At 42.7% G+C, this 13,749-nt stretch overlaps 1 pseudogene; it reads right to left on the bottom strand.

The window, feature by feature from the left end:
* Positions 1–4,019: 4,019 nt before the first annotated feature.
* LOC145409992 (5S ribosomal RNA) lies at positions 4,020–4,136 on the bottom strand (annotated as a pseudogene).
* Between the last annotated feature and the right edge of the window lie 9,613 nt (positions 4,137–13,749).

The following is a 13,749-nucleotide window of genomic DNA, read 5'->3' as shown; positions in this document are numbered from 1 at the left end:
AGGAAAAAATATGTATGTATGTATACGAAAAACCCAAAGGAAAAAGATTTCAAGCCAATTACCAGACCTAACTTAAACCTAGCTTGTTTCTGTATTTGTTGTGTGAGGCCTTGCTTGTCCTGGGTCCCACAGGTCATTGACCGTCCAAAACATTTGGACTGAACCATAGACAGTCACACAATCCTCATTAACGAGTTTTGGTATTTTAAGCGTTATGGAGCGTATTCTGCGCCCAACTCCTTGGGTTCAGATACGGCGCGGGCCTTGGGTTCTTTATTCTTGACCAGGCAATAGTATTCAGACAAATAGGACTCAAACACAGGCTAACCACATTTGCACGTATATTACCAAACAGAGTACAACAATTCACACACAGGTACATGGGCAACCCTGTAAGGTACACTAGATGACACAGTATATACAATATAAAGTACACACTAAATATATCATGATACAATACACACTGGGAAACCTGAATACACTATGACACACAACACTAGATATATCACAATATGATACACATAGGGGTATAAACACAATATAGCCTATGACACGGTATATCACAATATAAGCATACACGCATGACATGAACGCAATACCTCGTGGGATGCGATATATCACTATACACCACATGTGCATAACGTGGACACGATATAACAACAGGTACGGTATATCACCATTTACTACACCTATGGGGTACAAACACAATACTTAGACACTAGATTGGGATTAGAGATGTGCCGATACCGATACCGATGTCCACTTTTCATCCGATACCTGTACCAATACTCCGATACTAACAAATGGCCCATACTTTGCCGATACCGATACCGATACTTTTTTATTTTGATTTTATTTATTTTATTTTGATTTATTTGATTCTGGTAACGTGATTGTTGTTAATGCAGGAGCAGTATAGTAATCGATATACAGTACAGTATAATAATAGTGTATATGATAATGTTACGTCATACATGTAATTTTAATGTAATATAATATAATATCATAACCATCTGTTTATCAGTGTCATGAAACTTGAGTGTCTTGAATCACATAATAAACCAGAAAGGTATCAGCGTATCGGCCATATTTTTACCTTGCCGATACCGATACCGATCTATCTATCTATTGCCGATACTACAAAAAAAAGGCCGATATTGCCAATACCCATACCGATACCAATATTATCGGCACATCCCTTATTGGGATGTAGAGTCAGGTCAGGTATGTATTGCACGGGGGAGGGAACAACACACTTGACAGCCCGAGAATGGTTTTGCAACACTGGGGTATACTGCTACAATATGTTACGGGGAAGGGGCTGGGTAGTCCCTTACACTGAATCACGGTGTATTACCACTGGTAGGGTCTAGAGCACATGGGGGGGGAGTCAGGGCATTGCACAGGGAAGTAAAGGAAGGGGATGTCACATGGGGGCAACAGGGGACCTTTTCACAAGGCCATAAACTAACATGGGGGGGGGGGTTGGTATAAGTAGAGGGCACACACAGGGGCATGGTACTTTAGGTATGGGGAAGGGGTGTACACACACAGTCTGTAGCACTACAACTCACGGTATAGCTGGTTGTCGGTGGGCGCGCCTGTGGCCATTACACAGGCAGCCGTAAGTGGCGGCCAGGTGTGGGTGGAGGGCTGTCTGGGGTGTGCTCCTGGTGCAAGTCTCTGGCGTCATGGTCTGGGGTCTGGGTTGAGCTGCAGGGCAGAGTGATGGGTAGCCCTTTCCTGGTGAGGGCCCTGGGAGTGTGGTGGCCCCCTGGGCTAGGGCTGAACAGGGCTAAGAGCCACTCAGCACGGCACTGCCCTTTGTAGTGGTGGGAGTCCTTGGGGCGGACCTGGGCTGGTCCGGGCCTAGGGTCAGCTGCGGGGCACTCGTCGCCTCCCTGGGGCTGCAGACTTGCCTGGAGGAGGCAGTCGTCAGGGGTTGGTTGTGGCTGCCTGTACTGGGGGAGTCCGGCAGCTGCTGAGGGCGTCGGGGGTGGCTAGCTGTCGCCATGGGGCTGTGGTCTTGCCTGGAGGAGGAGGCTGTCAGGGGTGGACTGCGGCCACTCGCTCTGGGGGAGTCCATCAGTGGCTTCAGGCATCGGGGGCTGTGCTGCAGCAACAGGACACCTGACCTCAGGGTTATCTTGTCCCAGGTACTCTCTGGCAGAGGTCCTGTGGGGGTGCAGTCTCCACTCTCTGTGAAGGAGGGGAGGTGGGAGGGGCACCTCACTCAGCCGCAGGATGGGCAGGCTGGGCAAGAGGCGTCGCCCTCACAGGGAGCCTCTGGGGTTGCGGAGGGAGAATGACCGGTTACCTGTTCCCCAGCCTGGCGGGCCTAATGGTCCCTGCCGAAACTCCGTGTCAGAGCGTAGGAAGGAGCCTGGAGGATATTTCCTCGGTCGGGCAGGTCCAGGGGACACTGCCTAGGCTCCCTCCCGGGGTGGTGGTCGAGGGAGGTCCGTTGGATACTCCCTCAGGCTGGCAGATCTGGTGGACACTGCCGGGGGACCTCTTGTCCCGGGGACAGCCAGAAGAGAAGTCCCGTAGGGCCTTCTGACTTGTGCTGCAGGTCCGGTGGACTCTGCTGCCCTCCTGCTGTTGGGGAATAGTGCAGCTAGGGGACGACCAGTGGTCTCTCCCCCTGCGGCAGATCTAGTGGATACCACCACAGGGCCCGCCTCCCTCCTAGGGAGCACAAGCAAAGGTTGTCAGTGAGACGGTCTGACATGCCAGCTCCCGGAGGTGGGTGGCAGGAGGAGATCTGGTGGACACTCCTCCTGCAGTAGATCTGGTGGATGCTACTGTGCCACTGTTCCCCTGGGGTGAAGTAGGCTTATGAGCGGTAACTGCGGCTCGTCCTCTCTTAGAGGCAGGTCAGGTGGACTCTGCATCCTAGGGCCTACTTGGGACTTTCCTAGGGCAAGTCCCACCCCGATTCTGTTGAGTGCTTGCTCCGTCGGAGAGCAACGCACTCGATCTGAGTACTGCCTGGTGGTCCGGCTGCGTGGAAGAGGGGCGTTGGGTCACGGGGGATGTATGTCCCTCCCGAGCAGATTACAGATGTACCTCTCCATTGCCTCCTAGTGGGGTGGGGGCTTCCTCCCTGTGTCCTCCTCCTGGGGTGGTGGTGTCAGGCTTGCTCTGCCGGGTGAATATTTCATTAAGCTTTAGCCCCACTTAGCCTTTGTGGCTAAGATGTCAATGCATGTGTTTAAGTGGATGAGTAAATTGGGAGTGTGTCATCCTGTCTCAGCTGTCTCCCTTTCCTTGGGGGAAGCAATGTAGGTATATAGATAGATAGATAGAAGCTTTAGGCTAACAAACCTACCTTAATAATCACTGGCTGTTGGTTTGTCCATCTGGGTTATTGAGGCGGACAGCAGTCAAGTCGGTTTTTCCATGAATGTAACCCGATCGTATAGCAAGGTAGACGTACAGTAAAGTTCAGAAAGTTGGACTTTGTGTTGCCAGAGTTGAGTTGTGGGCGGCTGGAATCACTTGTGCCTTTGGGAAAATCTGCCATGTCCCTTGTGCACAAAGAATATTGATCTTTAGCCAGATGCCCTTCTCCTGTAAGAGGCAGACTGGAAACAAATTGCCTCCTTGTTATCATGTCCCCTGCCATTTGCTGCCTTCCCTTCTGCTTTCACACACCTTTCGTATTTCTGTCCACACCTAATTATAATCTCATTCTCAGTCTCCATCTCCACATCACCCCACTCACGTAGACTCTTACAGTCAGTCTCTTATTCTTCATTCACTAAACCATCTTAGAGTAATTCTCTTGATGCATTCAGTTACATCACTGACCCTTTTTTTTCCCTTCTCTAATCAACTATATTTTTTATCATACTGACTCAAACAGAATGCAATAAAGTACAATGTATACAGTATATCCATCCATCCATCCATTGCCAGACGCCATGTATCCCAAACGGGGTGGCCAAGGGCTTAGAGTTAATTGTTTTACAGGGAGGGGCACTAATCCTCCACCAACCCCACTTGACACGTAGGGATGCCAACAGCATCTGGTGTTCCCAGGCGGTCACCCATCCAAGTACTAACCAGACCCAACGTTGCTTAACTTCGCTGATTGGACGGGAAGCGGTGTACTCAACGTGGCTGCATTCATCTAAATTAATCTGACCTAACCTAACCTAACTAACCTAGCCAAACATAACCTAAGCTTAACCTACATTATCCCAGCCTAACCTAACTGCAGCCTAGATTAACCAAACCTAAATTAACCTATCCCAGTTTAAACTCATTTCACTAATTCCCTAGGAATTTCATGAAATCACTTCGTACACAAATTCCCTTATATATATATATACATTATATATATATATATATATATATATATATATATATATATATATATATATATATATATATATATACGAGCACACACACACACACACACAGTACAGTATATAGTTGCTGTTGCCCGACAATTTTGTTAAACTCTGGAGAAACCATCTGTAGTGATGGGGTCGGAAACATCCTTCATTAAATCCTTCATAGCCTGACTGGCCTCCTGAAGCTGAATAAAATAATCTCAGTTTACAGTAGTAAGAAAAAAGATCAAAACTACATCATTGGAGTGCAGTAGTTAAGGATGATCTCTAATGATCAATGGGGAAATGGAGACTATACTGTACCAAATCCCTGCATTTGAGAAAAAAAAATATATATATACATATATGTCCCGGCTAGAGAAAAAAAAAAAATAATAATAAAATAACTGGTGGTGACCATGACTGGTGGTGACCATCATCCACTCAAATATACAGTAACTATTTTTTTCATAGATAAGTATCATAGTGTGGCAGGTATGGTGTCATGAGCTTGTGCATTAATCATATTAGAAGTTGCAACCCCTTCATTCACATTATCATTTACTAAGCTTTCAAACCCTCAGAATCCTGACTTCACCTCACAGGCATAAGCAGCCACACTTAACCACTTCATGCCACTTATCAGCAAGTGTCTACAGTACTAAAAATATAAATGAATAAATAAAGTGTCCAAATTTATCCAGCTCAAATAATCCACAATTTATAGATGTGGCCGTGGATGCTGTGAGCCCAGCAGACAAGACAAGGAGAGTGGTTGTGAGAAGAAATGTTGTATGGACCTGTTTAGATGCTGGCATTCAACAATGCAGCTGTATTTGCAACATGTCATTCAGAAGGTATGTATAATCACAAGCAAAAGTTCATTGATATTTCTGTGTTGGCAGAGGCCGTGGAAGGTATTAAGTTAACTACAGTATTCTTATTTAATAGCAATATGAAGAACAGTACAGTGGAAGAACTGTTGCCATTGTTGAGTAATCTTGGTGTGTCTGGTTGACCAGACCCATCAACTGCAGGCAAGCAACTGCTCCTTCAGGGCTGTTCTGTACAGTGAACCATGTTTCTTTATGGTAGACACAGCAAGGTGCAAGAAAAGGTTTGGAGGTTTGGTTCTTAATGGGTGCCACATATGCATCTCTCTACCCGTTTAACAATGGTACCATGAGATGCTCCACATCACCCCATTATTTGAGTGGATGATGGTCACCACCAGTTATGATGATATATTTTTATTCTTCTTCCACAAGACAGGTTATATTTTGTAGGGACTTTATGCCAGTGAGTTGTGACTGGACTGCCAGGGCTTAAGTGGTCAATGAATGAGGGTGTGGCCCATGTAATTGCACAGACTTTTGGTTAGTTTTTTCTATCAGGTTTATAAGTGTTCTCTGCACCTTGCCTGGTGTAGATGATGATGATGATTTTTATCTGGAGAGGTTAGTTGTTGTGATGCTTGTGCCTCAAGTATAGGGTTCCAGCCCCCACAATAACAGGCCCCCTGAGCTCTTTCATATGCTTACGTATTGACCTAGTTGTAGTACCAGTATACCATAGAGGATTTGAGCTATGATTGTGTTGTCTTATCACCATCTTTACTTGTATCCAATCTGTATAACACATTGATGATGTTTTCTCGTAACCTCCCCTTCCAGACATGTTCCAGGTATTCAGACTTTGGGAAACTAAATTTTTTCCTTTCCTCAGTTTATATTCATGGCCTGAAACCCTGCTGTCATCTTTCACAAAAAGATACGGTACTTTTTATCCACATTTTCAAGTTCTGTAACTCCTTTAAGCATCAGATCTCTCTCTTTCCTCTCACAGATTCCCTCCTGTGGTTGGGGGGAGGGGGGAAGAATACATCCAAAGTATTTCTGCCTGTCTGTGTTCTCTCTCACCTCACTGTTCTTTTCTTCACTTCTGCCCACTCTTTCAGTTACATCATCTCCCTGCTTGACTAATAATTGACTTTTCTTCCTCTACACTGAGTGACAAGCCAAATGGTTTCCAGTACACCAGGAAACCACTTACTATGCTGGGTGGTAACCATATAACCAAATTTTGGCGCCTGGTGGTTTAGTGGGTAATTATTGCGCTCCAGTCGGATTGAGGCAGTGAAGTGTATATCCAAGGGATGGTTGAGGTTGATTGCTCATGTAATGCCACTCAGGGATGAGTGAGGCTGGTCACTCTCATCTTAAATGTCGGTACCAACTTGCCTAGCCCCGGGCTCCTATGCTTCTGATGGGGCAATGTAGGATTGGGTGATGGATGGATGGATGGATTCTTTTTTGAGTGATCCAGCATATACAGGAATAGATGATAATAGCCGCATTGACAACATCTGTCCCATTAACCAGTGTGACCAATACACATATGGCTTCAGCATCTCCAAGTGTTTAGACTGCTATTGCTCTAAAAACAGAAATACTCTCTCCTGCCTTTTTCCACAGCTATGCCAGCTTCTCAAGGATTGACACACAATATGAACTGCTTTGGTACATGTAAAGCATATTCTGCATTTTTATAGGCCATATATCCTCACTTAAGGTTTCACAGTTTTCTGCTAACTATCATGAATTAGTCCTTCAGGTCAGGCCAGTGAGAGCCCTGATATTGCGGGATAGGCAGGGAGTTGGCACATTTGTATTGAGTCTGTAGTGGTAGTAGAGACTCATAGTCTGAGCCATAGTGTTTTCACATTAACTTGGCTGAGATTTTGTCTTTTTACAGCTTGTTTGCATAGCTTAGTTGAACAGTAAGGCAGTATGCAACTCTACAGCTTTCCCTTTAAGTGTTGATCTTTTTCTACAACTCAGCTTTCAAGTTGATTAGTAATATTAGACCAAGCTTATTATTATTATTGTTATTATTATTATTATTGTTATTATTATTATTATTTTTTTTTTAAATATAGGTAATGTGTCTGACTCTAGGCGTTGGCTAAGCAGCCTGCTCCCTCAGGTCCACCAGCCCTTGAACATACCACACACCTCCAAAAGTCACCCCTTGGACACAAACACCCACTTTCCATGCTGAATACACCCCAGGGCTGTCTCATACAGTACTGGTGTATTGGTAGCAGGGGTGTTTTTATGACATGTCAGTGGGTCTGATGGTAGATCAGTGAATTCTATTTTAATGAAATTCAATGGTGACACTTTTCTTTGTCCCTGCCAGGAAGCACACACACACACCCACTAGGACACCAGACCACCTCTCAACCAACTCAGCCTCCGCCATCCATTGTTAATTACCTGCCTTTCCAGATCAACGAGGGAACACTGCTGTTGTGGTGCATGCATTCATTCACTCCCTGGATCCACCCATGGGGGTTCCTCACCAGTTGTTCTGCCCGTAGTTTTAAGTCCTGCTAATTGGTCTTCTCCAGGCACATGATACAACTGCCTCAAGCCGTACACAGTAAAGGGGCAGCCACAGTGTGCCCCCCCCTCCTTTTTTTTTTTTATACCTGTTATAGTAAATTTATGTTTGAAATTCACAGGGTAAGGTAAAAGTAACATAAGATGTTTTTATGTACAGTGGCATTCCATAGAGGTTTATACTGCAGTAAATGTATATACATCAATTTTTATGCTGTAGTAGTGTATTACATTGCATTAAGACAAGCAAAATTTTAAGTGTGTTGTTGCCCAGCGCCAGGCCACCTGATCAGGCAGACCTGCCAACCACAGATCTCATCTGCCCCTACAGGGTTGTCCCTTGGTTCCCTACACTGTTGTTGTTGTTGTCTGTGGCTTAGTGGGCATGTTCTTCAGCTTGGACATGTCATCTGTGATTCTACCCAGTTTAATTTGATAACTTAGAAGGGCTAGAGGATGTCCTGATCTAAACCAATCTAGATTAAGAAAAAAATGCAGTAGAGCATACCTTCTGTAGTCAGTCTGTTTTCACCTAATGGAACTGAACCACTTCCATAACATGAATACCAAGTCGTGGTTGCATGAATAGTGATGAGTTTTAAGTATGAAGTAGGATGATGCCAAGTTATTGATCCAATAACCCTCCAGTCTGACTGCATCTGGCCATTTACTAAGCTTAAAGAGGCAAGGGATCTTTTCTGGGTAAGAGTAGACTCCTGATTGGGTGATACTACAGGTTTCGTAGGCTTTATGGTGCTTCTTCCATAGCAAGTTATTTTGCATATTAAACCATAACTCTCTCCCGTATGTCATAGTGTTTCAGGATCAATACACTTTGCATTAATAGCTTACAGGGGAATAATGAGGTACAATGTTCAGAGTAAGTTGCATAGGAAGAGGTGTTAAGAATCCCCAAAGCCACTGAGATTATGGCCCCAGAGACTCATTTATCGTCCATGATTCCTCTGGTTCACTTGTAGATATTCTTCTCCAATACAGTACTATAGTTTTTCCATTTGCCTACTTCATTTACGTAATCCAGTATCCTTCCATCAGGTCTTTTCTTGCTCTCTGTACACCACTTTGCCTTGTCATTAGATGGGAAGAGGTATGGATGATGATGATGATGATGAAGCTACATGTAAATAATGAGCTGTTAAAGGTTAATACTGAATAATTTCTGTACCATACCTCACCTCATCCATAGGTGAGACGAGAAGTTTGGATGATAATAATAATAATAATAATAATAATAATAATTTGTGGTAGATGGGGGCACTCACCATCCACTCACTTGATGTAGTGCTGCTTTCGGGTATCTGTCCTTTCCTCTTCTCCACCCTTCTTTCCTTCCATCCTATTCTGTCTTTCTTTCCTTCATTCTTTTCTCATCCTTCTGCCTACGGGTGACTTTACACTCCCTCTTCTGTCTTTTTTTCCTTCATTCTTTCCTCCTCCTTCTGCCTGTGGGTGACTCTACACTAAGCGACAAGCCAAATGGTTTCCTGTACGCCAGGAAACCATTTACTATGCGGGGTGGTAACCATGTAACCAAATTTTGGCACCTGGTGGTTTAGTGGGTATTACAGAGCTCCAATCGGATTGAGCTGGTGAAGGTTTATATCCAAGGGATGGTTGGGGTTTATTGCTCATGTAATGCCACTCAGGGATGAGTGAGGCTGGTCATTCTCATCTTAAATGTCAGGACCAACTTGCCTAGCCCTGGGCCTCTTATGCTTCTCATGGGGCAATGTATGATTGGATGATGAAGGAAAAATGAATGATGAATGAATAAAAATAATAATAATAATAGTAATAATAATAATAATAATAATGTAATAATATAATTTTTGAATCATAAGGGTTTTGGATGAATGTGTAATTGGTGTTCCAGTGTTGGGAAAATATTAGCTAATTCACCAAATAATTTAGGGTTGTTATATGCATAAGTAAATTCACCTGTTTATCTGTGTATTGATACAGTTTTCATTTATCAATTAAAAAAAAAAAAAGGAACCTAAGACATGGAATCTCCAGAAATCAATTATTTTCAAATGAAATTGAACAAGAAAGATTGAGATGCCTAGACACATTGCATTTAAAAGACGATCATAGGCAGTGGGAGAAGAGGTCTGGATGATGATAGACTGAGGAAGTTTCAGAGCTGACCAGTTGTGTACGTAGACTGAATATTGGATGACTGTTGTAGTAGAAAGTTGGACAGAAAAGGGGTGAGAATATGTTGCTGGATAAGTTAGATTTGGTTAGGTTGTTAGATTAGTTTTTAGTTTAATTAAGACAGTTCCACAGCTGACTTTTTGTGTATGTGAAGCACTGGAGTTAAGGGTTGACTGTTGTGTTAGAGTGATGGAGAGAACTGGGTGAGGGTGTGTTGGTAGACTTACATGAGGGTGGGTGAAGTTTGATTATTTGTTAGGTTAAGAATGAAGGACTGAGAGTAGTATTTTTTTTTTTCCCCTAGGATTTCTGCAGTATAGTTCACACATATAGATAGCATCTTTTCATGCCTGTTATTCTTACTTCCTCCCACATAAGTATGATACAGTCCATCCAAGATTGATAAACAACAAGTTTCATGTCCATGTTCACAGCTTCTCATTATTAGTTTGTTTAGAATACTTGTTGCCAAACTGTAGTTCCTCTGGCCAAGGAGAGCCATTGACCTCAGGTATGTAAGCAACTGCTTCAGTGGGGCTGTCCCGTAGATGCAGTACTGTACATACAGTGTAGAGACCCAGCACCTCAGTGTGGTAGACAACACCTCACCAGGGCCACACCAGGGTCCTTCCTGTGGCCAGGTGCAGGGAAGTAGGAGGTGATTTGGCTCCTGGATGGATGCTGCAGCTGCTTCACCCCACCTAGGTTACACAGCTCTTCTGTGTGTAGGCTTCTCATCAGCACCTTAAATACTTGTATATTAGAATATCAGAGGTTTCTTACTTCAGTGAGAATAGGATGCCAGTCATTTGTTTGGATTGTGGTGTGCATAATAGCTCAGAATTAATTCATAATCCACCCTTGTCCATCCAGTATTAACACAGGAACTGACTCTCCTTTACCTAACCCACCAAATTCTGTCTAGTTGTATGATGTGTTGCCATACACTGAGCAGAGCACAGTTTGTTCACTTTAACTTGGTGGAGATTATGTCCCTCTGCAGTTTCTTTCACTTAGCCAAATGACATAAGACAATACAGCACTAAATTGAACATCCTTTCCATAGCACTTCATTATGACAAGTACCATATTCTTTGTTGCTCCCTGCTATGGTTCAGCATTCAAGATAGAGGGATGTCAGTTTTAGGCCAAGTTAAAGTGGACAGACCTAGTGATGGTGCAGACGAGTGCACGCGTATGCAGCCACACAAAATCACTCAAGTCTCAGTTTGCATGGCCAGTGTGCAAGAGGGAGTGAATGTTTTATTTTAACCCTGTGTGAAAATTCTTGTGTGAATGAGCTTATTTGAGTCAGTCTTGTGTTGAATTCTTAAGGGTGTTTTTAGTCAACATAAAACCATAAATGATATTGTTTTGTTGTGGCACCATATTCCTCTGACAGTAGTATATTTGGTTTGCTTTTAATTGATGGAATTGGGCTGTTTCCTGAACTTCAGTACTCGGTTGTGCTTATGTGACATTAATTGATTGATGTTAATTGATGGTGAGGTAGGAATGAGTCCTTACCATGTTCCTCTGATGTAGTAGTATACAGGTCTTTTATATAGGTAGTGTGTACAGGCATCTTGGTGTGAGCACATGTTTATTTTTTCTCTTCAGCTTCATATGGTATGAGAAGTTTTTTATTTTTTGGGGGTAGGGCACAGATAGCCAGGAATTGGACATGTTTGTGTGAAGCTGCAGAGTGTGGTGGATGTTTTTGGCATAGCCAGTTGAGCCAGGATTCCGGGGGCTTGAATGATGAGTGAATGGAAGCGTGACCTGTTTGGATTGTGCAAGTTTATGCTGTCTAGACATAGCTACTCCTCACCCTGCCCTTAGGTGGGAAAGGAGGTCTGGGTGATGATGATGATGATGATGATGATGATGATGATGATTATTAGTTTTATTCTTTTTGATGGTGCCTGATGGTCTAATGGTTAACACGTAGGCTTTTATTAATATTGTTATTATTATTGTTATTATTTTCATTACTATTTTTTATTATCATTTTTATTATTATATTGTGTCTGATCGCATGGTTAGATGCACCAGTCAGAGTGACATCCATGCATAGGTTTCATCCCCAGAAGGTGACTGCCTTTTTTTTTTTTTTTTTTTTAAGTTAATGATAATATGGAGATTTTTTTTTTCTTTAAATCCTATACCCCTTTCACTTTAACTTGACCTAAATTTGCAGTCTCTTCATCTTCCCTTCTGAGATGTAATAATGGGTTAACACTAGGATATGATGCTAGTCAGGAAGAAGTGGTATGGAGAGGATGTAGAGCCATAGCATTGCCTTATTCTGAAGCTGCAAAAGGACGAAAATCTGGACCAGTTTAGCATAAAAGATCATTAATATTAGAATTGTGGTATTTATCTATTTGCCAATCTTTTTATCTATCTTATCTGTATCTCTTTATATATGTTGGTGTGCCTGATAGATTTGTATTATTTGTGTATCTGTGTGTCTGTGTGTATCCAACATTCTGTATTTTGTGTATGAATCTGTGTCTGTATACCGGTACTTCCCTTTTATCGTTTATCTTTCTGCCTGTTGAACTGTTTTGTCTTCATCCTTCCTTCTTTCCTTCCTTCCATCCATCCTTCCTTCCTTCCTTCCTTTCCTTCTTTCTTTCCATCCCTTCCTTCCTTCCTTTCCTTCTTTCTTTCCATCCCTTCCTTCCTTCCTTTCTTTCCATCCCTTCTTTCCATCCTTCTGTCCTTCCTTCCTTCCTTCCTTTCTTTCTTTCCATCCCTCCTTTCTATCCTTCCTTCCTTCCTTCCTTCCTTTCCATCCCTTCCTTCCATTCTTTCCATCCCTTCTTTCCATCCCTTCTTTCCTTCCTTCCTTTAGTCATTCCTTCCTTCATTCCTTCCTTCCTTTCCATCCCATTTTTCCTTCCTTCCTTTAGTCATTCCTTCCTTCTGTCCATCCTTCCTTCCTTTCTTTCCATCCCTTCATTCCTTCCATCCTTCCTTCAGTCCATCCATCCATCCATCCATCCATTCATTTTTCTGTCCATCTTTGTATCAGTTTTTTATCCATCCATCCATCTGCCAGTGCTTATCCATAAATATATCAGTCTGTCCATATAATTATCTATCTATCCACCTATCCATTTATCTATCTATCCATCTATCTATCTAAGAATGTGTATCATATCTATTTGCTTCGTCATACATGTCATCATTATTCTTGTTTGTTGGTTCAGTACACACACACACACACACACACACAGTATGATAACAGAAGGACAGTTTGGTTTCAGAAAAGGAAAATCATGTGTTACTAATCTGTTGAGCTACTATGACAGAGTAACAAACACAATACAGGAAAGGGAAGGATGGGTGGACAGTATCTATTTAGATTTCAAGAAAGCTTTTGACACAGTACCACACCAAAGACTTTTATGGAAACTGTACCATCAAGGAGGAATTCGAGGCAAACTGTTTTGTTGGATGCAAGACTTTCTCATAAAAAGAGAAATGAGGACAGTACTAAGAGGAAACTACTCATCATGGAAAGAAGTGACTAGTGGAGTACCACAGGGTTCAGTGCTGGCACCAATCATGTTTTTAGTGTATATAAATGATATAAACAGTAACACTGGAAATGAGAGCTATCTGAATATGTTTGCAGATGATGCAAAAATACAAAGGAGAATTACTAGCACAGACTCTTGTAAAGAGCTACAAGAAGAATTAAATAAACTTCATGAATGGAGTAGTACATGGCAAATGGAATTCAATGTGGACACATGTCATGTAATCAAGTTTGGTAAAAGTGGAAAAAGACCTGATTGGGATTATAAGTTAGGAAA

The sequence above is a fragment of the Coenobita brevimanus genome, chromosome 83 (assembly GCF_032717465.1).
Source record: "Coenobita brevimanus isolate Jiangsu-jjx chromosome 83, ASM3271746v2, whole genome shotgun sequence".
In the NCBI taxonomy this organism is placed as follows: Eukaryota; Metazoa; Arthropoda; class Malacostraca; order Decapoda; family Coenobitidae; genus Coenobita; species Coenobita brevimanus.
Note: the sequence above shows the minus strand (reverse complement) of the source record. Positions and strands in the feature narration are given on the sequence as shown.